Raw genomic sequence first — 27981 nt, forward strand, 5'->3', positions numbered from 1 at the left:
GAGAGGCAGGCAAGGGGTCAATAATTCCATTTTCCCAGTAGCTTCCAAGGATCTTTCCTTTTTTTGTAAGCTCTATGTGGCTGAACTGCATTCACCCATTTACCCAGAAACCAACAGCAGGTATCTGTAACAGATGCTGGGAGCAGAAGCTCGTGTGTGTGTGTGTGTGTGTGTGTGTGTGTGTGTGTGTGTGTGTGTGTGTTTGGTTTGGTTTTTTCTTTTTTCTTTTTCTTTTTTCTTTTTCTTTTTTCTTTTCAAGATGGTATGAACTTTAGAGTCAGTGAGTGCTGGTTTCTTCAAAATTAGAACCGCAGGGAGGTTACTTCAGATCGTTAAGAAAGGTGGCCAAAGGCTGAGATAAAGCTAGGGTACCCTAAATGGTGAGGTCTTCACCAAGGACTGGTTATTCATGTGCCTCTCTTGTTTGGACCCCGGACCTAACTGTCAGTGGTTGTTGGTTCATAAAAGAAATACTTCTTTTCCACACACGGCAGTTTTAGGGAAGAAAAACACTTTCTTATATAAACACCTCATTCCCCCTACTCCTTAGCACCACTACCAATTGTTCCCTGTAGGTTGCATTGTGGTTGTAAAACAGAAAAGCATTTTGTTTCCTTGGTGAGCACATGTCTTCTTCCCCTGTGGTTCTATCAATTCTATTTAAAGTAAAGTGAGATTGAACATGAGAAGAACAGTACAGAGAGGGAGGAGCTGACAGAATTACAGAGAAGGCAGGCAGAGAAGCATTTCTCACCCCCTTGGCTGCTAGATACATCTTGGTCTAGATGCTGTTAGGCAGTGTGCTGTTTTTTTCCCTACCTGCACAGGTACTGTCACTCAGACGAGGACCAGTTAAAACTGACCAAACTGCCCAGTTTGCCCTGACTTTCAGCATTGTACAGAATTAACAACTAGACAGCTGTAATAGTGATAACCTGCTTATATGTTGAACATTAAATAGGAGTTTGACCTACATATATTATTTCAAAGCTTTAAAAAAGACTATGAAATATAGTTATTCTAATCTTCTTTTTACAGATAAGGAAATTGAAATTACAGCAGGTTGAGTGATTAAGCCATGGTCACACAGTTAGAAAATGACTCAACGCAGATTAGAACCCAGACCTGTCAGGCTTGACACTCTGTGCTTTCAACCACCACACTATACTCCCTTTCTCAGGAGCTGGAGGATTCACATCTTCCAGTATCTTGTCTGGGAATACGTAAAGGTAATGGATGGAATTAAGACAAGCCAACAGGGATTTGGCATTTTTATCAGAAAAATTTTTTTGATTTTCTTAGTTGAATGCCAGCAAGCAGCTTGTATGAGACGGAAGTTGAGGTGGAGCTTGCCAGGAAGATGCCTAAGGTGAAATGAACAGGAACTTCTCTCCCCAGACAGGTAAACATTAGTTTACTCCCTGGCTTTCGTGGAGCCGGCAACTGCCATCGCCTCTTCTCAAAGAGCCACTGTTCACCCAGTGGCAGGTGCAGGCCAACTGTTGTCATGACAACGGCAGGAGAGGCAAGCAGTTTAATTCCAGAACTGATAATTAACTAGGGGCTGGGGTGGAGGTGGGGAGAGAAATGGGGGGATAATTGTTTCAGGAGGGAAAACTTAGCAATTACCAGCAAGCTGCATAGATAGAAAGGCCAGGCACAGATGCTCCAGCCCAGCATGCCCCTAAAATTCAACACTTATCCCCTCTGGTTAGGAATTTTTGATAAACTAAAGTGAAGGGTCGAGTCCCCAGCAAACTGAGACTCTTTAAGGAACCAAATGAGGAAAGAGTAATGTTAGTTACATAGGCTATGAAAAGAAGTGCAGGGGGCCAGATAAATGACTACCCTAAATGACATCACCCAGCCAGAAGCAATCCAGAAATGCTGTCTAAACTCTGCAGGGAGGATTCACGCTTGGGGATAAAACAGGACCCACAAAGCATACCCGTGGTGAGTTTCTACTTCTGTGCATGGAATGGTGGGAGAGTGGCTTATTAGAAAGAAAATAAAAAGAGGACTTACAGAGGTGATGAACTTGTTCAGATACTTGATCATCATAGCTCTTAGCCTGTCAACCGCTCAGAGATGGTAATACTGAAAGTACGCTAAGCATTCCACATGGTTTATCTGTCTCATTTAATCCTTACAACAGTCGAGAAGGATAATGCTAGTATTATTATTATTCTCATATCAGACTTAGGTACGTTCAGTACCTTGCCCAGGGTCACAGAGCTAGTCAGTCAGTGTACTGAATCCTATCATCCTATTGATTTGTATTTATAAAATAAAACCTACACTACTCTATAGGAAAGTCATGGTCCCAGTCCAGAATAAAATCAGACTTAAGTAGATATGAACAGTTTACAATAAAAAGGAAAATAATATTTTTTCTAGTAGAATAAGGCAAGCTACAAAATAAAAATTACTGAATGAGCAATATTGGAGAATATCCTATTACGCTTTTGAGATCTGTTAGACTCACGGTTCACAGATTAGCCCTATGTCCTGAGCTCTGACAGGTGAATTAAGTGTGAGTCATGATTTCTTCCTAACTTGTTCTGTTGGCTTAGGGCAGGCTAAGTCTTGGAGGAGGCGGGACTTGGTGACATTACACAATGCAAAGTAACTGTCCAGAATTGCTCTAATGATCTGTTTTCACCAAACTTCCACAGTGTATGTATTTTTCATGGGGAGGATACTATAGTATATAGCAAGACTCTCCTACATCCCAGATGTGTGTGTGTACAAGAGAAAGACAGAAAGAGTTGGTAGTGGAGAGAGGGAGAGAGTTTACTTTAAAACAGCGAGTCTCAGCAGAGGAGAAACGTGGCATTCATTCAGCAGTATTTATAGAGCACTTACTTTGTTCCAGGCATTGTCTTTGGTGCTAGGAATATAGTTTTCAGTGAAACATTCAAGGTCTATTCCCTCAAAGAGCTTACAGTCTAGAATCTCAAGTAGGGATTGAGGAGTGTTAAGTTGCCTGTAATTGAAAAACACATTTTAAAGAAGCCCCTTAGTTCTTCTCTTAAAACAGAATAAAACTTGCCCAGTCCTTCTGGCCAGTAGGAGAATGCTGTGGAAGGTAGAGTACAAGAGAAGTATAGGTTGCTAGTCACTACTTAAAACTATGAGCTTCCCTTCAATTTCCAGAGGTCTGACAAACTAGTAAGTTGATGTTGCCTTTGCAAGTGAAACAATTAATATCAAAATTTGGGAGCTCGACTGACACAATAATTAAGCTGGAAAATGTAATTTTGTCTGCATAATGGAAGTGGGATTATTTCAAGAAGATCTCATTAGTGTGCTGTTCATCTACAAAGAGCACTGTAACCTTTCTCTTATTAGATTAGTGCAGGGTCATGATGCAAAAGGCTGTTGGAATAATTCTCTGTCTTTTGTTCTAAGAAAATAAATTAAGCACTGTCTAGAAGTCTAGATATGGAAATTGGAATCACTGAAGACAGAAAAACAATGTGGCCACTCATTCTGTAATTGACATAATCTTTCATTCTGTAAGTTTCACTCCTTTATCCATTTATTTAAGAAATTTTATAAACTGTCTGCTATGTGCCAGGCTGTGCTATATGTTGGAACTGTCATAGAAATCAAAACCAAAAACAGTCCTTATTTTCATGGTGCTTACTGTGTAGTGATTGGTCCCTCCTCCACATTTCAGGGCCATGGTTGTTCTGTGTCTGCTCAGCTCTCCACAAGCTCAAAGAATCAGCACACTGCTAAAAAGATGCATGTCATGTGCAGTTATAAATCCCCCATACAGGGCTTCTTAGGCATATTAGACTGAACACTGATTAGCTGAGTTGTTGACTTAGTCTTCTAAACTAGGGTTTTATGGTCCAGTACATTTGGCAAATGCTGCTTATTTACCCACCTCTTACAGTTCCACAGGTACCTCAGTATTATAAAGGCTTTGAGCAGTTCAGTGATAATGAGACCTTTTTACTTTGTTTAACCCAGCATTCCCAAACTTATTGACCATAAAGATCTTTTAATCCCTACCACATAAATTTCCTTTAGAAACAGTATTCCACTCTTGGAGCAGTGTGGTGCATTATCCAGTAGACGCTGAGACCTGTTGTTGATGATTTGCTGTCCAGGAAGAGGGTATGAGAAACATAAGGCAATGTAGTAAGAGTCCACATCTCTTTGGTTGCAATCTCTTCATTATACTTCAGGAAACTAGGACTTTGAACCATTTCTCTACTGTTATTGATGTAATGTATTTCCAGTACAAATGGAAGTGTAGTTATCAGAGGTACACATTCCTGGGGAAAGAAAGCCTAGAGAGGGCCACTGGGATATTTTTTTAAATTGACATGAAAATGAAACTTGGATGTCTATGATACCATTCAAAAATAAGATATCCATCATAAATAAGTTTTTTGGTTTTTTCCTTTAAATAACATAGTTTCTTTCACTTATCAACAGTAAAAAAGTTGTAGTACCAATGTATGCCAAGCACACAGCACTTTGCCTACTACAGAGTAGACCCTCAAGTATTGGTTGAATGAATGACTGAAAGGGACAGTGACAAGGAACATTACCAAATACAAAGCAATACAGAACAGTGTCATTTTCCCAGTTTTAAGTCATTGTATAAAGTGGGCTTATCCTTTTGTCACATAATAGTGCCCCTTACATCTAATGGCTATCACATGCTTCTCACAGGTTGGGAGGAACCAAGAAAATATAATATAATAATAAAGTATCCTGCAGACTGTTAAATACTGCATCTAAGGGATAGTTGTGTTGTTGTTGTTATTGTTGTTGTTGTTGTTGTTGTTGTTTTTACTAATGATCATGGAAGTGCTCAGCATTCTGTGTGTTAGAAATTTCCCTGATAGGACCATGCCCTAATGACAAGTGGATCATACACCAGGATCGCAGTATTCTGACTTAAAGGCCAAGAGAGGAAGGCTATGAGATTAGGATGTCAGGCCTTCAATAGAACCTCTCTGTCCCTCAGTTTTCTCATCAGTCATCCAGGGCTGTAGTACACAATCGGTCTGTAGGATCAAGTGAGATAGTGTATGTGAATGACAGTACGTAAGAAATACAAATAAGAAATGTAATTGATGCTTTATACCCTTCAAAAGTACAAGCATCAAACAAGCAAAATAGAACTGAATGATGTAAAGTTAAGCCTTTTCATAATGGCATTTGCTAAGACATAATTGTATTTACAACCTGAGGTTCATATATGAGTTATTTAAACAAACATTTATCAGAAATAACAAAGGAAACAAGATTACCCTTGATTGAGCACCTTTGTCATTGACAGGGTATATACACAGACATCTCACCTCCTTATTCGAACAAACCTGTGTCCATCGTAGAACAAGTTCCATTTCTTATACACCTAGCATTTCACAAATAAACAGAATAGTGCTCCTTCAACCAGCATATGGCTCCTAACAGCACCTCTTTTTCTCATTTGCTGTGGCCTCTTATAGGTCAGGGTGTATGAGAAAAACTATGAACTTGAAGTCGTTGAAGTTACTTACATCTCTTGCTAATTTGGTGACTATGAACCAGTTTCAACTTCTTAGAGCCTGTTTTCTGATTCACAAATGGGATTAACATGTTGCCTCCTCCTCCACCATGGGTGCTAGTGAGGAGCACATGATAAATCTGTGTTGAATGATTTTGTGAATAGTAAAGCACCATACAGATTAGTTCAGTTATTGATAAATTATGTTAGAGGTAGCAACAAAGATACAGTTTTTTGGTTAACATTTAGCATGAGATACTAAGGAATAGACCTTCCGGCACTTGCTCACCTAAGGCAGGGTATGGCTTTAGGCAAGACTCCTAAACACACCAAGTTTCTGGTTCTCCAGCTCTAATTTCAAGCTGTTATCCAGCACTTCCTTGATTGAAAGATGTAATGGAAATGGATCACAAATTATTCCTATGGATCACAAAGTCCCATTTGTTTTGCAGACAAGTAAAAGATGCTAAATGATGTGTTAAAGTTCACTCAGCCAGTAAGTTGAAGAGCTAAGATTCAACCCAGTTCTGTCTCACTCCAAATCCCACATTTTCCCATTATGCCTCTCTGCCACCAGATCTTAGAGCCTGTATGTTTAGTCCAATAATTTCTAGTTGGGCTCTTCAGATTCCAAAAGGATCTATGAAGATAGAAATAAAAGTCTGTGAACTATTTTCAGCATTTCAAAAATTGTAGTGGGGAATCTTACACTTACTTGCAACAAGGCAGAGTTATGTTAGCAGTTTTCCCTCCATGGTGACCTAATTTGTCAGTTATTGATTATTCAGCTCATACAAGAAAACTAATGAAATATTCAAAGATGTTGTTTGTTAGACAAAGAGTTTTAAATTCTGAAGCCCTAAGGAGGATACACGGGTCTTTGGTGGTGAAAAGATTGTGAAATATAGCCTAATCCAAAAACTGCAAACTGATGGGTCATCAGCCAAATCTAGCCTAAGGATGTGTTTTGTTTGCCTCATATAGTATTTTTTCAATGTATGAATTACTGACCAGCATTTAAAAATTAGAAGATTTCACATCAAAAAGCAGGTTTCTCCAGCTTCTTTTGAAAACTCAAAATTTTTGGCAGTACTGGATCTACGTTTAACCATGCCATTGACCAGCTGGCTCCTTAGATGGGGCATGCACTTCCCAGTTTACCAGGCTCCACCTGGCCCAGTTTATTCACTTCACTCATTCATATTATCTAGCAGGCCCCTTTAAATATTTGAGTCTGTGATGTCTAAGCTAATCCGGTCTCCTCATTTTGTTGCTTGGTTAATAGAGTTAAACCTATTCCCTAGCTGTAATCACTCATACCTTTTGTAGTCTGTACAATTTTACGTCTTGGGTTTCTTATTGTGTCGTAAATTTGTCTTTCATGCAAACTCATCTATTTGTCTCTACTATATCTTTGAGGACAGGAACCACATTCTCATTAATATCATTCTCATTATTGTTTGAGGGGCTGGCAACACAAAGAAGAGTTGAGATGGAGCTTCTACCCCAAGAAAGGTCATATAATCTAGCCTTGTTTCTTTTTAATTCATGAAAGTGTCTAGCACCCTGATAAATACCAAGTGCATGTTCCAGACCTACTTGCCAGAGTAATGTGGTAACAGAATGGGATTGGTGTCAGAAAGACCTAAGTTAACGTACTGGCTCACCATCTATTGTCCCCATAAGTTTAACTTATGAAACTCAGTTTCAGTTCTGTTGTCTGTAAAATGGGGATAATCATAATGCCTGTGGGGTGGAATGAAGATTGAATGACCTGATGCTCATAAAGTGTTAGGCACAGCACTTGCCACTTACTAACTGCCAGGCACTGCTAGGGCTAGACATGAAATTGGCACTCAGTTAGTGCTTTGTTGAATTAGCAAATGAATGGGTAGAATAAATTGTAAGGCATTAAATGTGTTCAGATGGGTAAATAGCTGTCAAAGAAGATGTCACCAAAAGTGTCTCTAGCAGGCCTAGAGACCACAGATTTCTGACGGCTTTGCTCTGGTTTTGATGGGGCTACAGGAAACACATGTTGTGGCAGAGTCAGTACCCAAAGCTGTCTTTAAAACAGATTTACTTAAAAAAAACAACAAAAAAGCAGATTTATAATCTTACCTCTGTGGCTTAACATCAGCCCCAGTTTAATGTAAGTTCAAGTAAGGTTGAGAAGAGAGAAATAAATTTCTAATAATCTTGCGAGGTAGACTCACGCTCAGTGTTTTGAGAATATACTCAGGACTTCAAAATTGGCCTGTGGGCTAGGCTCCGTGATACAGCAGGTTGAAATTGTCTCTTGTGAGGAACGATTGTGGTTGCTAAACTGACTACTAGAACGGGAAAAAGCATTAGACCACTTTCCCGGGGCTCCTGGGCTGCTTCCTCTTTTTACACCCTGAAGGGACAGGCAGAGGGGAACTAACTTACTTACTGTGTGCCATCACTGTCCCATTTAATCATTACACTGATCCTCTGAAACAGTTTACCATTCACATGACAAAACTGAAGCTCAGAGAGATTAAAGGGCATGTTCCAGTTAGTAAAGGGCAGAACCAGAACTCTGGCTCTTTCCATAACTCCACATAGCCTCCCAAAGCCAACCCACCACTTCTGAGGATTCATGATGACCATCAACCCCATCCTCAAAGCCACTCCCAAAGGGAAATTCAAGTAAAGGGCAGCAGAATGGAGGTACTGCATGAACACACACTGCCCACTTTTTTCTTAGTCATTTTCAGCACCTGTTTATCAGGCACCTCTATTATGCCAGGCACAGCTCTTGTTGCTGAGGATACAGGGTGAGCAAGACAGATGAGATTCCCTCTCTGATGGAATTTAATTTTAGTGGGAAGAGATAGACAAAAAGCTAGTAAACCACTAAATGAAGAAAATAATTTCAGATAGCAGTGTTAGAAAGGAAATGAAACAGGGTGATTTGATAGAAGGGGGCTGGGGAGAAGAAGCTGCTATAGATAAGATGTTCAAAGAAGGGCTAAGAAGGTCACTTTTGAGCTGAAACCTGACTGAACAAAGGAGCCAGCCAAGCAAAAATGGGCCCAGGCAAAGTGGGTGGGAGTTCAGATTGAGGCTGGCTACTGGGGACTGCACAGAAGACCACTTCACCTTGAAAAAACCACTTTCATTTTTGTATTTTTTTTTAATATAATGCGCTTAATATAGAGTGTGTTTCTGATTTATCATCTGAATGGTAATATTACGTTGTTTAACATTACTGTTTTTCTGGGTATTTTGGCAATGGGGTTAGTAATCTTACTTCAAGAAGGCTGTGATCTATACAAGTCATGGAGACAAGCTGGCTTAATAGGAAGAGAGAGGGCGCGGGATTTTCTATCTGTTTTCTGGCAGAGAACCACATACCTTATCTCAGCCTGGTAAGGACCTGAATACGGCAGAGTCAGCGGGAAGGCTCCAGAAGCCCTAGTCACACAGACAGAACTCAGACACCTAGGAAGGGAGCTGCTGAATGACATGAACATTTGTTTTGGTGCCAAATAGCATTATTCTTAGGATGTCTTTAGTTATCACAAGGGTAAATTCTGAAACAACAAGGAAGGAAGTAAAATTATTTTTGTGTAGATAAGCATGGACTAAATAAATACACCGCAAAAAATAATTTAGGAGGTAGGCATAGGGGAATGTCATGAACTCAAACAAGGATCAAGTGGAGTAACTTAAAACAATAAGTTAAGAAGGTAAATCACTGCCTAAGACCTATGCTTTTCCAAGCTAGATACCCTGAGAATAATAACAGGAATTAAAAAGCTATTTGCAGTGTTTCAAAAATATGAATGGATAATAAGGCTACACAGGCTATCATTTACTTCATGCCCTTTCAGGTCATTCTTTCGTTGGTTTATTCAGTATTTCAGCAAATCCTTAATGAGTTATCTGCTGTGCGCCAGGTATTATGACAAGTGCTATGGAATTTGTTAAATGGCTAAAATAGGGATCCTTGCCTTTGAGACGTTTTAACCATCTGGTGGAGCAAAGAGACAAGAAAATGGATCGTTACAAAGCAGCATAACATGTACTGCTAGGAGTGTTTGTGGAGGCTTTAAGTCCAGAGGGTGGGAGAAATGCTAAGGATAGGGTGTTGGAAAGCTTCCTAGAAGAGCTATTACTAAGTCTAAGTTTAAAGGATATGTGTAAATTAGCCACGCAGGTTCAGGGGAATGAAATTCCTGGCAGAGGAAAGATCGTATACTTATATATATATAGCTTTTTTTAGAGGGAGGTGACTGCTGGCTTTAGTTTAGTGGCTAGTGATGTCAGTACTGCCATGTGCCTCTGAGACTCCCTGGGCTTTTCCTTTGTGCTTACTGCCTTATGACTGAAAAAGGGCTGCAGCTTTGGGTATCATATCCATGTTCAAGCATGAAGAAGGGGTCAGAAGAAGGGCCGTGTCTGTATTAATCAAAGAGTAAGCGCTTTCCCAGCCAACAGCTCCCCACCCACCACCAGAAGACTTATCCTTCTGTCAGGGGCTTGAACTCAGCTACATGCCTCCATCCCCCTACTGCAGTACAGGCTTGGTATGTAAATATTTAACCCTTCCACACCCCAGAGTAGAAAGCAGCCAGGAGAACGAGTTGGGAATGACTAAGTCAGCCAGTCAGTAGTGTCTGCCAAACACTTTTCATTTCACTTGCTCTTCATAGTAAGCTCATGCGGTAGGGAGAGCAAGTGTTATTAGCTCTACTTTACAGAAGAAGAAACCGAGATTTGGAGAGCTAGATGATGCCTAAAATCACAGAGCTGTACATTTATTTAGTGATAACAAAAAGCAAATGAAAGCTAATGTTGATTGAATGCTTATTATACACCAGACTCCAGCTGAGCACTTTACATGTGTTCTCCCATTTCCTCCTCCTGCAGTCCTGTGGTGTAGCTCTCCTCATGTTATAGATGAGCAGTCGAGGTATTGACATAACTAAGGAGATATTGACATAACTTGCCCAGGATCACAGAGCTAACATTTAGCAGATCCAGAATTCAAACCTCAGTTCTCCAGGATGTCAGCCTAATGCCCCTCTTGCCTCTCCTCCCTTTAAACTGTCATAACTTTCTCCCTGTGGATCCAGTGAATGTGCCATCCCACTGACATTGCCCAGAGCCCTTGAAGCTGCCCCATGCCCCTGTTGCTCCTTTTAATTTATTTGACCCACTCCTGTTTCTTCATTATTACTTTTACGGACATAGAATCCAGCAACACACTATTTCAAATGTCCTGCCATTATGAATGCATTTCCTCTCATTGTAATAGCACCGTCCATAATGAACACATTTTGTATCTGTGCAGATGTCACTGGTATTTTCAATGCTCCATTCTAATTTATGTTGGAAAATGAATACTTAAAGTATTGCCCAGGCTCCCATTACTCCAGAGAAAATGAGGGACACCCTGTGTGTGTGCATATGTTTTTGCATTCATGCAGCAGATAGGATGTTTGGGTCAGAATGAATTGTGTGCCTGAAGTGGGAGTCTGGCCCTTTCCTAGAAGGGCACATAGGAAATAATGTGCTGTGTGCATCAGCAAACCTGTGCAAGCAGGTTTCCTTAGGAGTGGAAGGACCTACTTAATGGGCACAAGTTACAGTCAGATGTTGTTAGAAAGGCAGAACAGAAAGCCTTGCTGATTTAGGGGTCCAGGTTTAGAAGCACCTCAAGATTTTCTTGCCTTCATGTGCACAACCAGCAAGGTTGATGTGCTTGGTACCAGCAAATCACCCCATCAGTCAGCCATACATGGTCATAGTCTTTTTGCGTTGAGGATGAGTAGTGAGACAGGGCAACCAGGGAGCAGAATGTGTACAGTTTGAGATTAGTTATGTGACCTGATCTTTATGGTGAGAGTCTGTGAAGTAGAGGGATGGTAATAGTCACAGAATCTGAAATGCCAGGTTGTAGTAGAAGTAGCCCCTTCGTGGAGAGAGGCTGGAGTACTCAGCTATCCAAGAAGTGGCCTTCCCTATGCATGAAACAATATGTGGGCCAAAAGGGTCTAGGCATTTATCCTGACTATCTGCAGGCAGTTCTTGGAGTAATATGTTTTTAGATATATCCATGCCAAACATATCTTTTCCGAGGCTTGGGATTTCAGCAGTTAAAGGGTACCTGACCAGTATTATGAATCCTCATTCACAGGTTCTAGAAATTAAAAAGGAGGTGATGTGGTTTACAGAATGTAAGAATATCCTAAATTTCTATAAAATCCTGTGTTTTTATACCATACCTATTCCAGCTAAGTCTTTTAAATATGCAGGAGTTTCCCCTTAGTAAAAAAAATTGGCTACTCAGTTTAGGATCACTGACTCAGTAATTGCAAGGCAAATTAAAGAAGGAGTAGAGGTTGCAAATTGAATTTAGAATGGGTTTGGGGGGGTGGGGGGGGCTTGTGTATTTGTACACATATATGCAATGCGCAGTATATTTGGGGGTCTGGAAATGTTTGTTTTTGCCTTTAACAAAAAATGGCAAGCAAGACTCTTTTTAAAATTTGGCTTGGGGGACAGCAAAATTTCTTTCTATGTCTCTAAGTGATCTAAAATCTCACCAGCTTTTTATTATTGAAAATCTACTATCAAGAAATGAGGCTGTAGAATTTCAGTATCTGTCCTTTTCTGTTGCACAGGGAATGCTTTTTCCTCTGAGTCTCTGGAGCTTTAATTTTTACACAGTGCATCACCTGACTCTTTTGTCAATACCTGAAAGATAGACTTGAAAGAACTAGTTTCCCCAAATCTACCTAGAAATACAAGCCTAGATAAGACAGTGCAGTAAGCTTAAAGAAGTTATTGTTCTTTGCTTCCTTTATGCCAGAAAGCTCCTTGCACTTGTCCTATACTGAAAAGTTTACTATTTTACAGGAGGTTCTGTACAACCAAATACACTGTTTGGGAGATTAGTTAAAACACGAATGAATCTAGCTGAGTTGAATCTTTGAGCCCCATATTTTCCATTCTCGCAAATTCAATGACAGTAATAGCTTGTATTCTGTGAAAGAAAAACAGTAAAACAGTAAGAGAAAAATCGTTCACCGTTTTCTCAGGGGCAGTGATTAGAAGCACAGTTTACTTTTACCCTGGGGCAGGGTTTAGTCTGACTTCAACCTAGAGAGCCTTTCTGAAAGGGGTGCAGAAATGAGGATGCAGATAGAAGCTTTCTCCTGCAGCAGTGGCTTCGGGTCTCCATGGACAGAGAGCAGAAGGTGATGCAGCTTACCACTGGAGCAGCTTTGAGTCAGAACTACAGGAGATAAAACCCTTAAAGAACCTCTGGGTCTTTGTGCCCTTGTTAGGGTCAGAGTGAGGAGCAGGGGCGAAGACGCAGTGTCAGCCTGATTCTCCTTCAGTTCTCTGCTCCTGCTCAGCTAAGCTGGCTGGCAAGCCAGGGAGCCAGCCTGAACTGCCCTCCTGAGGAGCGCCCATCTTAAAAGAGTTCCTCTAGCGAATGTGCCTTTAAGGGACTGTATAACTAGAAGCAAAGCCATTTGCATTAATTCACCCTACACATGTCTTTTGCCTCCTAAAATGCTCAGGGTTCCTGCCATATGTATATATAGCATATTTCTAGTCTCTAAATAGCTGCGCTTGTAGTCTGCTCTAAGATGATTGAAAGAAAGGGAGGGGACCAGCCCGAGAGAATATGGCTCTCTTTCCTCAACTCACATTGTCTGTGCTTCCACTGCCATTCTTTTCTTATAGTTGTTCTTAGCTGTGAAACAGACTGAAGATTTTTTTTAAAAGTGTTCAATGATAAATAGCTTCTACTGAATGAGAGCAAGTTGATGCTAAACCTATGTATTTTCCAAAACTGTTTACCTGAAATAAAACAGAAATTACATTAGTAGCTATCATTTATAAAGTATTTAACTTGTGCCAGATATAGTATTAAGGACTTTAATGAGGTGTCTTATTTAGTGTCCACAGCTACTCTATTACATAGGTTTTATTGGATCCATTTTACAGATGAGGATACTAAACTCTGAGAGGAGAGTGACTTTCCCAAGGTTATATTTTTCGCTTATCTCAGAACCCAATCCTTCCCTTTTAGATAATTATTGACACCTAGAAGATTGAAAAATGATTCCATCACAGACTCAGTTAGCCCACTTAAGATAGATAGGTTTACTCTTCCTTTAATCAGGTGGACAGGAAAGGCCACTGTGAGGTACGGACCACCATACTACCTAATTAACCCAGCAGTAACAACAGGGTAGGTCAGAATGATGCAGACCTGGCAAGGATTCACAGTTCAGCCCAACATTCTTTTTGGTAGGAAGAACATTGGCTTTGCAATCAAACCTGAGCTCCAAGCATGGTCGAGCCACTGACCTCTCTGAACCTCAGTTTTGACATCTGTAAAATGGGGAATCATCATGTCTTCTCTACAGAGATGCAGCCCAAATTGGATGAGAGACTATATACAAGTACCTATTGTAATGCATGCTCATTGAATATTTTTTTAAGTACATAGTTGCTTAAAAATGTCATTTTACTCTGTATTAGCAGAAGGTTTCCCAAGGCACCCTGAAGTGTTTTGGCCCCAGCAGGAGCGTGGTTGAAAGATACAATGTTCTACAGTTTCCCAAAGGAAGGCGGCCCGTTCTTTAGAACCAATTTTGCTTTTAATGACCTATTTTTTTTTCCTTCAAGATAGGAGACGGACTGATGCTTTCCTTTCTGCCCTCCCTATCCTATACCTCCCCAAAGTATTTTCTCACCTCCCTTTGTGATTTCTTTAAGTGCTTTTAATGGCTGCTTGACACTAGAAAGATATTCCCAGCAGGCACTCAATTTGTAATCGCTGCTTGTTGCTTGATGTGAACTTGTGGCTGACCTCTGAGAAAGCAGTGGGGACTGGAGGAGGGAGCCCGGCTCTGCTCCAACAAAGAGAGATGATGGGTCCCTGAGCAGCTGGCAGGCAGCGGGAGGAGTGGCTCCAAAGATTCCTCTCACACCTTTTGCCACCTCTATCCAGTGTGTCTGGAAATATGATCAGTAGAGGATTATGGGATGGGTAAACTTCCACATTCTTAAACAACACCAATCAAACACAAAATGAAAGCAAAGATAACGAATACAGGGCAGCTAGAAGTACATTCAGCAGTGTCTCTGTGTTATTCCTCTAGAGGTGTGCGGTCCCTGTGTGAGCATCCTGCACACACTAGAGCCAGCCAGCCATTATCCCACAGCCGGCCACCTGGGGACCTAGACGGCCTCCCACTTTTTTTTAACTTTGTAATTGTGACTGTCTTCACCTAGAGGAAGGTGATTGAGGTACAGGAAATGGAGGAAGGATGGAAAGCTCTTATATCTTCATTTCACAAATCTTAGACCCAAAACTGCTGATCAGAATTGTAAGTGGTAAGTCACAATACATGCCTTTGAGCTGCTGCTTGCTGTCCAGACAAGGAGAAGGCAAGCATCCTATCAGATTAATAGCACCACAGGAGACACCTGTGGTAGCAGGGGTCAATGCCAGGTTCATGGATTTCACATTGAGTGCTTCATGGCCGGTCTTGTGTGATGCTCTTGAACCTTTCAGGCGCTTCGCCCCAAACCACACAGCCAGGACTGCCTAAAGGGGCTTCCAGAGCCTGCCACTGTTTATGACCTCCACCCTGAACCTTTCGGTCCTGCTGACCTTGCATTCCACTCTTAGCCTTCCTGGACCTTTTGAGGTGTGGACTTTGCAGTGAATTACCCTGTTCACAGACGTGGCTCATGCTCTGACTGCCACTCTGCCCCTCTTGCCAGCTCTGGCTCCAGCCTTGCCTCCATGGCATTTTTCAAGCGTGTTTTCTTAATTAGGCTGCTCCTAGCACACCTGGCCTCACCAGCCTCAGGATCCTCCATTCTCCCAGTCCCCCATGAACGGTATAACCGGTAAGTTCCCTTTGGCCCTATAGGCAGAGCCCCAGGCTCTGAGGGTCCGAAGGGGAATGATGAGTAGTCTCTGTAGGCTGGACGGGCCACACAGCCTCCTGGAAGACATAGACTTGTAGGCTGGTTATGATGTGGGTAGGGAAAGAGGGGGTATCGATATTCCAGGCTGGAGCAAGAGAGGTCCTTGTTATGACTTGTTAACAGCTGTTAAAACCGTCAGTGTGAAGGAGGAGTTTAGAACTGGAGCTGCCACAGAGATTTAAGGATTATCTGTGGATTTCAATGCTATTACTGTTCTTTACCAGAGGAGAGGGGAGGAGGGAGTTGGAATGAAGGAGAGAAAACAAAGCCTCTAGTATGGAGTGATGTCAGATTCATGGAGTTATTCTGCTCTCCTCCTCCAAACAATTTTTACATTCCTCCGCTAGACCCCATTTGAGAGTCTCATTTTGACCCCTAGCATCAGTGCCCTTTACAGCCACGTTGTGAGCACTTGTGCCATTTAAAATGAGTAAGAGCTAAGTAGGTGATCGTATCATCTTTCACACAGACCAGTGATTCCTGCGTCGGTTACTAGGCCCCTATGGTTCGTCTAACCCCATTTCCAAAGCCTGGTCTCTCAGTTGCCACCCGAGCACCTTTTCCTGCCAGGCTCTGAGCACTGTCAGAAATCAGACTTAGGTCATAGCAGCAACAGTAACAAAATGGTGATTCTGTGTGGTAAAGACTGTGTTAACTAACCTTATTGTGGTAAACATTTCACAATATACACGTGTATCAAAGCACATTGTATACCTTAAACTTAGTCAGTGTTACATGTCAATGATACCTCAATAAAGCTGGTGAAATAAAAAAGAAATCAGACTTCAGAGAGATAGGAGAAGCAGTTTGAGAAAAAAATAGAGCTTTCTCTTTCCAGCTGAACATAAAACAAGTAGTTCCATAGGCTTTTCTTAAAGTCTTACATACAAATTTATCACCTTCTTTTTGACTTCTTTCTTCTATCTTGTATATATTTCAGGCAAGGGCCCTAAAAATAGTTTTTAGAGAGGAGTGGCTTTCTTGTCTCACAGCAAATGTTTTTTTAATTTAAAAACAATCTCTAAAGGAATTCTCTCATCTCTTCCCCAAAGTGGTTAGCTGAAATACTAATTTTGTTGTCATTCCATCCTCTGTGCTGGGCTGAGTGAGGACTGTGTAGAGTGTTTTAAGTAGTGAGTGGGTAGGTGGGTGGGGAAGGCAAAAGATGTGTACACTGTTTGTTAACCTCTAATGCTGGTGTAGAAGAGCCATCTGAGACACTTACTGTCCAGCATAAAGTTTAATTCCAGCTGGGACTCAGAATGTGGAGCCTGAGAGAGCATCTAATCCAGGTCAGAAGAAGGGAAGAGCACCATGTATAGTGAAAGTCTGGCCATCCAGGCACTGTCTTGCACACCATTTCATGAGAGGAGTGGCCTCTTAACGATCACTTGCCACATGCCATTGCCTTTATGTTCATAAAGAGCCTGCAAGCCATCCACGCTGTTTCACCACTGAGGAAACCGAGGCTGGCGGAGTAAGTTTTGCCCAGGAGGACCTAGGTAATAAGTGGAAGGACTGGATTCAAACCTTGGTTTCTCTGTGCTCTTCTTGCTCCTCTCAGTTGTAAAGCCAGGGCTGAGAGGCTGACAGCAGGGAAACATCTAGATTGCTGACAGGTGCCCTCAGCTTTGCAGCCTAGAGGGTAACTGAGCCTTTCGATACTAAGGGGAACATTCCCCTGGTGCCTGGTGGGGTGTTTGGATTGTCTGCTCTGCTGGGCCCTGTAATTGGGCCAGTGGGGAACTCTTTCCAGGTATCATAAATAAATCTTATGACATCTGATCTGTGTTGAGACTGAGCCATAAACAAGTTCTTCTGCAAGTAAGTGAAACAGGTCTGAAGTGGTAGGATTATGTCATTTCAGTCACAGCAGAGCTGGCTTCAGGAAAACCTAAGAGGAGGCAGAATGTGTCTTTAATAATCTTTATCTGCTTCCTTCAGCATCCTGTACTTATACCCTAGTCCCAGCTCTTTAAAAAGTATCATTTCTTTTTCCCCAGCAAAACTTCACCAGCCATCTCGTCCCATCAGCCTCTAAGATGACAGCTGTCTCACCCAGAAACTCATCTGTGCTCAGGTGGTTTGTGGGGATCCCATGGCCCACTCTTGTCTTGTAATATCTACTGATTTTTAACTCTAGAGGCTCAGCCCAAAGTGCCGTACCTTAGACTAAAGGAATGTCTTTGATAAAGTCTTTAGACTTAATGGCTTATAGGGAGATCTTTTGGATGTGACAAAGGCCGTGGCTGCTTTTTACATGATGTCATGTTGGGTATCTATTACTTCCTCCAGTGCCAAGGGCAGCCCTTCGATTCAGAGCAGTGGGCTTTGTTCAGGCTTGAGATTGGGCAGTTATTAGCTAAAGGACGTAGACCCGTAATATTCAGTTCCTCTTTTCTCACTTTACTTTGGCACTCCTGTTTGGTGTGTTCACGTGTTTTGGGTCATCTTCCTCTCTTCTGGCTAGACTAGTGTGCTCTCTCATCTGACAGCACTGACTTGGAATCCAGGGAGAGCCTCTGGTAAGATTGGCTGAATGCATATTGGATGTGATGTTCGTCTCCTCGGCTGTCTGCATCAAGCAGCATTCCTCCAAGTAGGGGCAGATTCCTACAGTCCAGACCTGTTGGCTGTAACATAAGCCTTTGGAATATTGGGGGCGGGGATGGCTTCCTTAATTTCTTCTCCATTTCCTGGGGAGACTCATAACAAGAGGGTTTACTGCAAGGGCAGGGATAGAACAGCTGGGAACCAACCTCTAACTGAATGGTTCACTTTCACAAACATCTCCTCAGTTACGCTCATCTCAGAGAAGATGTGCTGGCAGAGATGCCTCAATTATTAACTCAGCACTGGAAACCTCCTTGTAGTTTCCTGTTTCCTTATTACAGAGTCCTCTCACTGTCTTTGGCATGGGCCTTAGACTCTTGTACAAGTGAGTCTGGCTTTGGCAAAGAGGGAGTCCCTGGCTCTGCTTGGGAGCAAGCGTCCATTCACTCCAGACCCCCAGCATATACACTGACACCTGCATTCCTCTTCCAGGCTGAGTCTCAGACTTGTGCTGGTGATACAGTCACATGTGAGCAGCCTGAAGCCTGCCTCCCCGTCCCCCCCACGGGATTTATATCTAGTTACCACTGGGTGTTTGGTTCTTTCCCCCTGAAACATCTGTTTGTGCTGCCTTGGGGAGTGTCACACAGAACTCAGGCTGAGTATTTTCATCTAGCTGTCATTCACGCTTTGGCTTGTTAGCAGTGCAGTAGATGCCATATGGAGCCCTGACACGCTCGTCGTCTCCTGATCTTGCCCATCTTAGGAGACGCCTGAAGCATGGCCCATGAAGATGAGCCCGGGGAGCTGCTGCTGAGCTCCTTTTTCTCTCAGTGTACCCTCTCACACTTGATCTCTAGCCATTCTGAATTGTTCGCAGCTCCCTGAACATGCCAAGCCGTTTTGCATCTTCAAGGATTTTTTCAAGCTGTTCTTTCCACTTGGCATGCCCTTCTTCTGGCCCAATAGTCGTCCTGGAAAATACCGATCCATCTGTCAACATTGTCTTTTCTGACTCTGGAGGTGGAGTGTACTACTTCTTCCTCTTGTCATTGCACACAGACTACTTTCTCTGCCAGACTGAGCTCCTGTCTGATTCCCCTCTGTGTGCCCATCACTGGCGAGGAGTCGGGGCTCAGCTGTGAGGTGGAGGAGAAGGAACTGACCTCGGGGTGAAGTATAGAAGAACAGCTGGGTTTGGGGTGCGTGCTCATTACTTTTTAGTAAGCGTGCTACATGTTTTACATCCATTCTCTCCTTTAACACTCATATCAGCTCTAAGGGGTAGATCCTGATACTTCCCTTTCCTGAGTTGGCCCCCAGCACACAGGCACCCATCATTCTCTGTCTCAGCATCTTGCATTATTTTCCTCATAGTACTTTCCACTGTCTGAAGTTATGTATTTGTTTATATTAGTTGTCTCCTTCACTAGAAAGTAAGCTTCATGAGAACAGGACTTTGACAGTCTTGTTCACTACCATAATGCCAGCACTGATTACAGTGCCTAATATAGTGAATGCTCACTGAATATTTGTCCACTGAAAGAGTGGATGAATGAACGACTCCCTGTTTAACAGATAGGGAGACTGAGACTAGGAGAGGTTAAATAGCTTCGCCAAAGTCACAGGCTCAGAAGGGCTTGGCTGGGAATTCTGGTCCTACTCCAAAGTGGGCGATCCTAACATCCTATACTACCTCCTTTAGACATTCTCCTAGTGCTCCTAGGAGAGAGGTCGGCTTTCCTGCTGGACCTGCCTTGAAGGTTAGCCTTCCCCCTTCTCACTTCACTAGCTAAATCCCTTCTCCTCGGCCAGGGTGAACTGTGAGAGATACTGTATGCCAGCCACCAGTTGCGTCCAAAGTGCCAGGCATGTTGTTAAACACTGGGGATAAAACAGTGAACGAGGAACGGATTCAGCCTGCCAGGAGTTCAAGTGGCAACGACTGACATTTACACAGCTGTACCGTGGCTCACTGAGTCCCTGAACGCGTGGAGACTGCAAGGGCAGAGCAGGCATCTAGCCAGACCACCTTCATCCCTGGTTCCCTGAAGGCAGACAGGGAGACATTAGCTCAACTTAACTCCAGTTGTCTTCTCTAGTGGGGTGGAGTGAAAAATCAGCTGAGAGCTTGAAAGATATTTTTTGTGCAAGTTCATTAAAACAGTGAGACCTGGGTGCCTTTCTCCTCAGGACAGATGGGACTGAAATTGAAACCAATGTCCGACCCAGAGAGACTCTGTCCTGAGTCCAGGGAATGGTGTCTTGGTGGCAGGCCCTTTCACATGACTGTTTGCTGGAGCTCACAGAGCCAAGGCGCGAGTCTGAGGGGAATGGCTAACTTGCAGCCAGGTTGCTAGAGGGAAGTCGCAGACTGGCTGTAGTTGAAAAAACTGGAAACACCTGACTACAACTTTTTAAAAGAGATATTGTGATATCCTGTAGCAGGAAGGTAGTTTTCTAGTAATTGGTTTAGAGTTTGAGTCTGTCGAGACCTTGGAAAAATCTTTAGTGATGAGCAGAGGTTACCACCTATGCTACTGGAAGTGAGGCATTACCAGTAACCTCCTGGATAAATGCAGCCATGCTGCCCTCACTCAGCACTGAGTCCCCCGTCCATGGTTACAAACAGGGGCCAGGCCCTGCTTGTCGTTCCAGCTCTGCTGGCTGTGGGACTTGGGATGCGCGTCATTTCTCTGCTTCTCACTCTTCTCATCTGTAAAATGGAGTGGAAATGCTATCACACAGGGTTATTATTATGAAAACTGAATGTGAAAATGTCAGTGAAGTGATTAGTTCCGTGCCAGGCAAGTAATAGTAGTATCCGTTTGGTGAGTACTTACAGATAGCATTATCCTCATCTTACAGATGTGGAAGCTTCAGTTGAAAGAGGACTTTCACCCAAGGTCCTGCTGCTGATGTATGCTGGAATGAGGTTTAAAGCCGTGTCCCTGATTCGTAGTTGTGTGCTTTTCTACTCTGGCATGACCACCACAGTAACCACGCCCGCTCCCAGTATCTGGAGCCACACGTCCGCTGACATTTCATCTGTGGGAAGGAGAGGAGCAGCGAGTCAGCAATCCTTTATTCCTTCCTGGCCTGGATGACTCTCTCCCTCCGTCGACCACTAGGGTGAGGGGGGAAGGTTGGAGTCTTGGAATCCAGGCCTACCCTGAGTACAGCTCACAGCTGGATTGTAGGGGGCTGGAAGTTGCCAACGTGCAGCTGTTTTATAAGGAAGATGAGAACATTTCCTCTTGGAGGTGAATTGGTTCTTCAAGTTTCCTTGCTTGGGGAGGGCTGAACATGAACTTGCTTCTGCTTTGTCCTCAGTGACACTTGTCCATCAGACACAGTCTTACTTTAGCAAAAAGGCTTAGTCATTTGTAAGAGTAATCATTTATGATACAGCATTTTAATCCGTACCAGGTGCCCCAAGTGGTTATATGTGCGTGGTGATGGAAGTGACAATTAGGAAAGAAATGGAGCCTGGGCTCACCTGTAGAGTAAGCTATCCATGAGATTCTGCAGTATCTCTAAGACCAGCAAGTTGCCCACAGTTTGCCTGGGAAGACTTGGGATGTTTCTAGAGCAATAATTCTTTATGGGGTTGTTTTGATCACTCACCTGTTCATTCATTTGGAAGAATAGTGTTGAGGATTCACTGGTGCCAGGCACATTATCAGGTACTGATGATACAGCAGGGAACTAAATAGTTAAGTACCCTTACATCTCAAAACAATTTTAGGCAGTGATCAGTGCTGTGAAGACCATACACAGCCTAATGTAATAGTACAGGAGTGAGGTGGCTACTCTAGGTTGCTTGATCAGGGAAAGCCTCAGAGAAGGTAACATTGGAGCTGAGACCTAAATATTAGGAGCCAGTCATCCCAAGCCATGAGAGGGAGAGCTGTTTAGGTGTAACAGCAAATGCGAAAGCCTTAAGGCAGGAATAAATTCTGCTTACTTGAGGGGCAGAGAGAAAGCCAGTGTGGCTGGCAAGTGGCATGAAATGGGGTAGAGACGGAGGCAGGGGCCAAACCATGTAGGGATTTCTGGGCCATTGGCCTTATTCTAAGGCTCTAGAAAGCCATTGAAGGATTTTTAAGCAGGGCAGTGGCATAATCTGTTGCACATTTTAAAAATATTACTCCGAATGCAAACCTACACAGTAGTGAAGTTAAGTATAGAAGTAGGAAAACCAGTCAAAAGGCAACTGCAGCAGTTCAAGCAAGAGATGGCGGTGGCAGTGAAGAGGAACAGCCAGACGTGGGGTGGAAGTGCGGTGGGAGTGGGTAGAACTTGCGGTGGACCCAGCTGGATTGGGGATGGTGCTTCTAGGGTTTTGCACACAGTGGTTGGCACGTGTAAAGCACTCAGTAAATTACAGCTGTTGACTTACTGTTATTAGCCAACGGCCTATTATCAAACACCAAGAGGACAGGCTTGAGAAGCAATCTTGAACCCGTTCAAATGACAGAAAGATGCCTACGGTGCATGTGTGCCAACAGTGTTAGCTCTTCTCTTTTGTTAATAAATGGCATTCCGAGAGAAAATGGGGCTTGCAGGTATGATGGTGTATTCAGGAACCAGAAACTCTGAGTTTCAGTTAATCTCACTGCCATCAACATCAACTTAGCTTCTCTTAGCCTTGATTTCTTCATCTATAACTATAAAAGGTGTTGAGCATTTTCTGGGTGCCAGGTACCATGCCAAGCTCTTTCTCTATATATTCGGCACTTTCTCTATATATTGATCCTCATTTAATCCTCCCAACAACTCTTCCAGGTAGGTACTAAGTTGTCCTCCATTTCTAGGTCAGAACACTGAATTCAAAATCCCACAGCTAGTAAGTGGCAAGGCTGTGACTCAAACCTAGGTTTTTCTAACTCTTAAATCCACATTCATAACCGTCTGTGATACGAGAAGTAGGTTTTGAGAGTTGGTGTGCTTCCAGTTTCCGACTGTCTGCAACTTCCAGACCTCAATTTAAGGTCATGGTGGAACTCAGAACTACTGAGAACTAATATGGGATACTTAAAAAAAAGCCTCCTATTTATACAGAGATTAGAGATTAGTGTCAAGAGTGTATTTATTTATTGATCCTTTCTCCTCTCCCTTTGGTAAGGTACAGCAGCTGAGGCAACAGGAAATTTGAAGTCCAGCATTTTATTAAATCTTATGTTAAAGATTTCTGTGGAAGGAAACTGCTTGAGAGAGATTTGGTTTCCATTATTCACTTGCCAAGAAAAGATGAGGAAACTGGGTCGGGTGGATTTCCTGAAGGTGCAGGAAGCAGGGAAGGTAAACCCTTGGGCTATTTTCTGCATCTAACCTCCCAACCCCCTGGAGTTGCCTGAGCCCTAACAGAGTTTGGGAAAGGTTCTGGTTCAGCCCTCACCACAGGAGGTCGTCAGTTCTGTGAAAGCCAGCAGCACTAGGGGAGGGGAGGGAGGTTGCGGAAGGCCAGCAGAAAGGCAGAGAAAAGGGAAAGCTTACAGCTCCCATGGCATTTTCCTCTTGAAGTTCAGCAGTAAACCGAGTAATGTCATAGAAGTTATTTCATTGAGGAAAAAAACACAGTCACACACACACACAATCTTATACCCACAGACACTTTGAAACTGCCTTGTATTGGCCAAGGGTGTGGGAAAAATGGGCATTCTCACCTATTTGAGTAACGATTGTAAATCAGTACAAGGTGATTTCTGGAAGGCAGTTTAACAATAATATATAAAATACTTTTAAAAATATATATCCTTTGCTTGTTGGAGAAATATCTGATTCTAGGATTAGGGCAGGAAATATACAAGATGAGCCTAGAGCATTTTGTAGTGCCAGAAAGTAAGGAGGTGCTCCCCCAAAACCTCAAAACAAACCTTACATTGATGGGGTGTGTCGGGGCAGCAGGCCCTGACTTAAAGGGCTCCCAAAGGCCAAAGCTGAACAATTTGAGCAACAAAATAAATAAAGCAGTATGGGATTATAACCCAAAGTGTAAAAATAAACATCCATGAGTCCATATGATATAAATAAATGATTAAATAAATGAATGAATGAAAGAGAAAAGACAAATCTCTTGTTGAGAAGAATTTCAAATAATTTATGTAGATACTCCACCTTCAAGGATGGGGAACACGACTCCTCACCCCTTAGGTGTGGTTGCCCATCGTGACTTCCTTCCGAAGATACAGTATGTGAAGGAGGAAAAAGAGTAACTTTACAGTGGAAGAACCTTCACAAACATAACCTCAGCCAGGTGGTCGAGGTCGGCATCCACAATCCAAGTCATATCAACGGTGTGTGCCCTTGATGGGGTGCGATGAGCACAGCGCTTGGGTTCTGTAGTTTTCCTTTTCAAGGCCTGTAACCATGCCCAAATTGTGAAAAACACTAGACAACTTCCAGGTGAGTGACATTCCACAAAATACCTGACCAGTACTCCTCAAAACTGTCGAGGTCATCAAAAACAAAGTCTGAGAAGCTGCCACAGCCAAGAGGAGACTAAGGAGACATAATGACTAAACGTAACGTGGTGTGTTGGGTGAAATCTGGAGCAGAAAAGGACATCAGGGGAAAAGCTAAAGAATCATAGAATGCAGACTTCAGTTAATATTATTGTACCAGTATTGATTTATTGCAATAAATGTACTATACTAATGTAAGATGTTATAACAGAGCAAACTAGATACTAGAACCCTCTGTACTTAATCTTTGTAATTTTTCTATAAATCTAAACCTGTTCTAAAAAATAAGATTTTTTAAAAATTGCCCTTTGACCCAGAGATTTCCCTTCTGGGAATTTTCTATTCAGAAATAATTAAGAATGACCCTGCAGATTCATCCACATGGATATGTGTCACAGAGTTATAAGTAATAGTGAAAACAGAAATAATTTGTGTCCAGTGTTAAGTATGATAAATCCATACAATTTAACCATGAATCATAGTCTTATAGAAATACATTTCTTGATAAGGGAATGTATTCATGATTGCTGTTGAATGAGAAAAGTGGATTATGAAAGAGGTTGTGAAGTATATATTTTTACTTCTGCATAGGAGGGATGTAGTTGAATATATTTCAATGTGTTAATGGTGATTATCACCAGTGGTTAACACTGTGGGGTTTTTTCTTTTTATAGAAGCGATACTTGTTTCTTACAGAAAATACAGATCAGCAAAAAAGAAAAAGTTACTTTCTGAATTAAAAAAAGAAGGCTGAAAATGATTCCATTGTAAATCCAGCAGCAGCAGTAGCAGAAGATTCAGTCCTAAAGAAGAGAGCGCTGAGAGCAGATGGGACACTGGCAGGCTAACAAGCTTCCCGTTAACTTCTGTTCAAGTGTCTCCCTGTAGAAGGGCACTGCCTGAACAGGCCTGCTGGCACCTTTCCATCCTCCACAGAAACAGGCCGCTACCCACACCGCCCCTGTGGAGTGCAGGGAGGGAGGCCACCTATGCAGACGGTAAACAGGTTGCAAGGTGCATGGAGATCAAACTTAGGCCTGTGGTCAGTGTGGACCTGCAGCCACGCTGGACACCCAGGCCTCTCTCAGAGGTGCCTACGTAGGTCTAACAGCGGCAGAGGCAGCTAAACCCAGTGTCTGTTTCCTTCTGCTTCTCCGTTTATCTGGCACTTTTTCATCTTAAAGAACTTCCCTGTACCTTCCAACTCATTACAACAACCTACCTTGGAGGTAGGTATTATTTACCTATTTTGCAGGTAAAAAATTGAGCCTCAGAGATCTTAAATGGCTGTCACTTATCATGTGGGTAACCAGGAGTCAAGATCAAGTTTACATCTCTCCTCTTAGACAAGTTTCATATCTGATGGGTTCTGGAGTCTGTATAATTTAGATTTACCATTTATAAGCTGTGTACCTTCAGCAAGTCATGTAGTTTTCCCTTGGCCTCAATGTTCTCATCTGTAGGATGGAGGTAGTAATTGCTATCCTAAAGCTACTTTAGGGTTTAGTGAGATTGTGCATTTAAATTGCTTAACACAGTGCATGGAACATTAAGTCAGCCATCTGACTTGCTGAACGGGAGACAGTCCATGGGAAGAAGTATAATGTGAGCTATGGGGAGGAGAGCCCTTCTCCCAGTTTCCCGTGATTTGCAAAGGAAGATGCAGCAAGGCTGGTGCCACCTTAGACTTCGAGAACCATGATGAATTGAGGAATCTTGGGGCTCTTGGCCATACCAGAGTTTACTGTATGAGGGTCCATACTAGGTACTAGTCAAACAGTACGATTCATCAACCTGGCGTGTGGGCCCTGCCAGAAGAAGAGGTCAGAGAACTTGGAATGTTGAGGTCAGCCTTCAGATTGAGTTGGAGAGGAATGGGGAAGGAGAGGCACACAGGAAGCAAGAGAGAGAAAACGGTATAAACTAGAGCTAATTCACTAGCTCAGCAAATGTGTGAGTCAGAAAGGAGCTTAGCTTTTGTATTTCCTTAAATTTCACTTACAATGCAAAGCATCCTAATTTCCCAATTGAGGAAACTGGGTCTCAGAGTCACACAGCAAAGCTAGGACTAGAACTCAGAAGTCCTCTCATGTTTTTCTCAGTTAACCCACGATAAACTGAAGACATTTAACCTTATTTTGTATCTGTATCTCTTTTAAATTTATACTTAAATCTATTAAAACTAATTTATATTAGCTCCACAGGTAGCAGCTAAATATGTAAGTTTGGATTCCTTACAGCCCAGTAACCCCTCACTTTCAGCCGAGGCTGCTGGGACAGGTGACGTGGGAGACAGAAGTGGCAGTTCTGCCCTGTCGAGTGGAGGAGTGTTTCGGTATTTGGCCCATCCCCCAAGCTGGGCTGATCACATACCCTTACTGAAGCTGGGCAGCCACAGCTCCGATGGTGAATGGAGACTTTCCAATTAGTTCTTTATACAATACTTGCACGGCTTCACTTTTGGAGACTACTCCATCTATCTTTTTGAATCTCAGCTGAATCTAGGCTTCCTCCCATGTTGATACTTCTTAATTTCTCCATCCTCTTGAGTGAATAATCCTTTTATAGCAATAATTAATAAATAGCCAAGGTTTCAGCAGTAGGAGTAATGCCAAATCAAATTAAGTTGTATTATATTCTCAGGAAAATAAACTATTTAACTTGGAAGAGCAGAGGACCTACCACCTCATTTAACTTCCTCTCATAAGCCTCCATCTCTGGGGACAGAAGCTGAAAAACTGAGCTGCCAATCCATGTGGACTGTCTAAAACTTGTCAGGCAGTGAAATGCTCCTTGATCATAATAATTTTATCAGCAGGTGTTTAGGGGCTGAATATGATGGGCCTTGAGGCATGCCTTGAACAGCTGTTCAGTTTCACAGGCACCACTAGACAAAAAGGATGTTCCTGAGGCCATGTGCCCACCTGACAGAGGGGTCACAGCAGTCTGCTGGCTGGGCTCCCAGTCCCGTTCTGTCACCTAGACCCCTGTCCCCACCCAGGGAACTGTTAAATGTCACACCACTCTCCCATCACAGTTTAGGGACTCTCAGTTCCTTTAGCTGAACTTTTTGTTCTTACACCCCCTAAAATAATTTAGAAAAGATTATATGCCTCCTTGCCCATTTTTAAGTTAACTCCTGAAATCATATATCAAGTTTAGATAGTTGGAAAGGGTTTGATTTCTGACATACTATACAATATGAGCTTTATATACATTTCTGTCAAAATTTTGGCACTACAGATTTAGCTTATTAAATTTGCAGGCAAGATTTACTATATAATTTTGTTGGCAAAGGTGGTTTATATGGTCAAACCATCCAGCCAGATCAGTCTTGCTGCCTGTCAGATCCACATCTGATTACATATTTTCAATTAAATATATTAGTATACACTTCGTGACAACCACCTCACTTCTGAATGTAAATTCTTAGATCTGTGGAGAGACAGATAA

The 27981-nt window shown here is 42.6% G+C and overlaps 1 protein-coding gene and 1 long non-coding RNA gene across 3 annotated transcripts in view; one reads left to right on the plus strand and one right to left on the minus strand.

Annotated features, from left to right (window-relative positions):
- TRIM44 (tripartite motif containing 44) overlaps nucleotides 1-27981 on the plus strand; it is an 89170-nt gene that overhangs the window by 52715 nt on the left and 8474 nt on the right. Inside the window, exon 5 of one of the 2 annotated variants that reach the window (XR_004323152.1) lies at nucleotides 1303-1402. The exons of the other annotated variant lie outside the window; for it this stretch is intronic. The gene's annotated coding sequence lies outside the window, so the exon portion shown is untranslated. The remainder of the gene's footprint in view (nucleotides 1-1302; nucleotides 1403-27981) is intronic. 2 annotated transcript variants of the gene reach the window in all.
- LOC116666347 lies at nucleotides 7088-27199 on the minus strand. Its single transcript, XR_004323155.1, has 3 exons — nucleotides 27190-27199; nucleotides 24201-24202; nucleotides 7088-8234 (listed from the first exon to the last, which is right to left on the minus strand). It is a non-coding gene; the product is annotated as an uncharacterized LOC116666347 (long non-coding RNA).

This window comes from Camelus ferus, chromosome 10, assembly GCF_009834535.1.
Source record: "Camelus ferus isolate YT-003-E chromosome 10, BCGSAC_Cfer_1.0, whole genome shotgun sequence".
Classification (NCBI taxonomy): Eukaryota; Metazoa; Chordata; class Mammalia; order Artiodactyla; family Camelidae; genus Camelus; species Camelus ferus.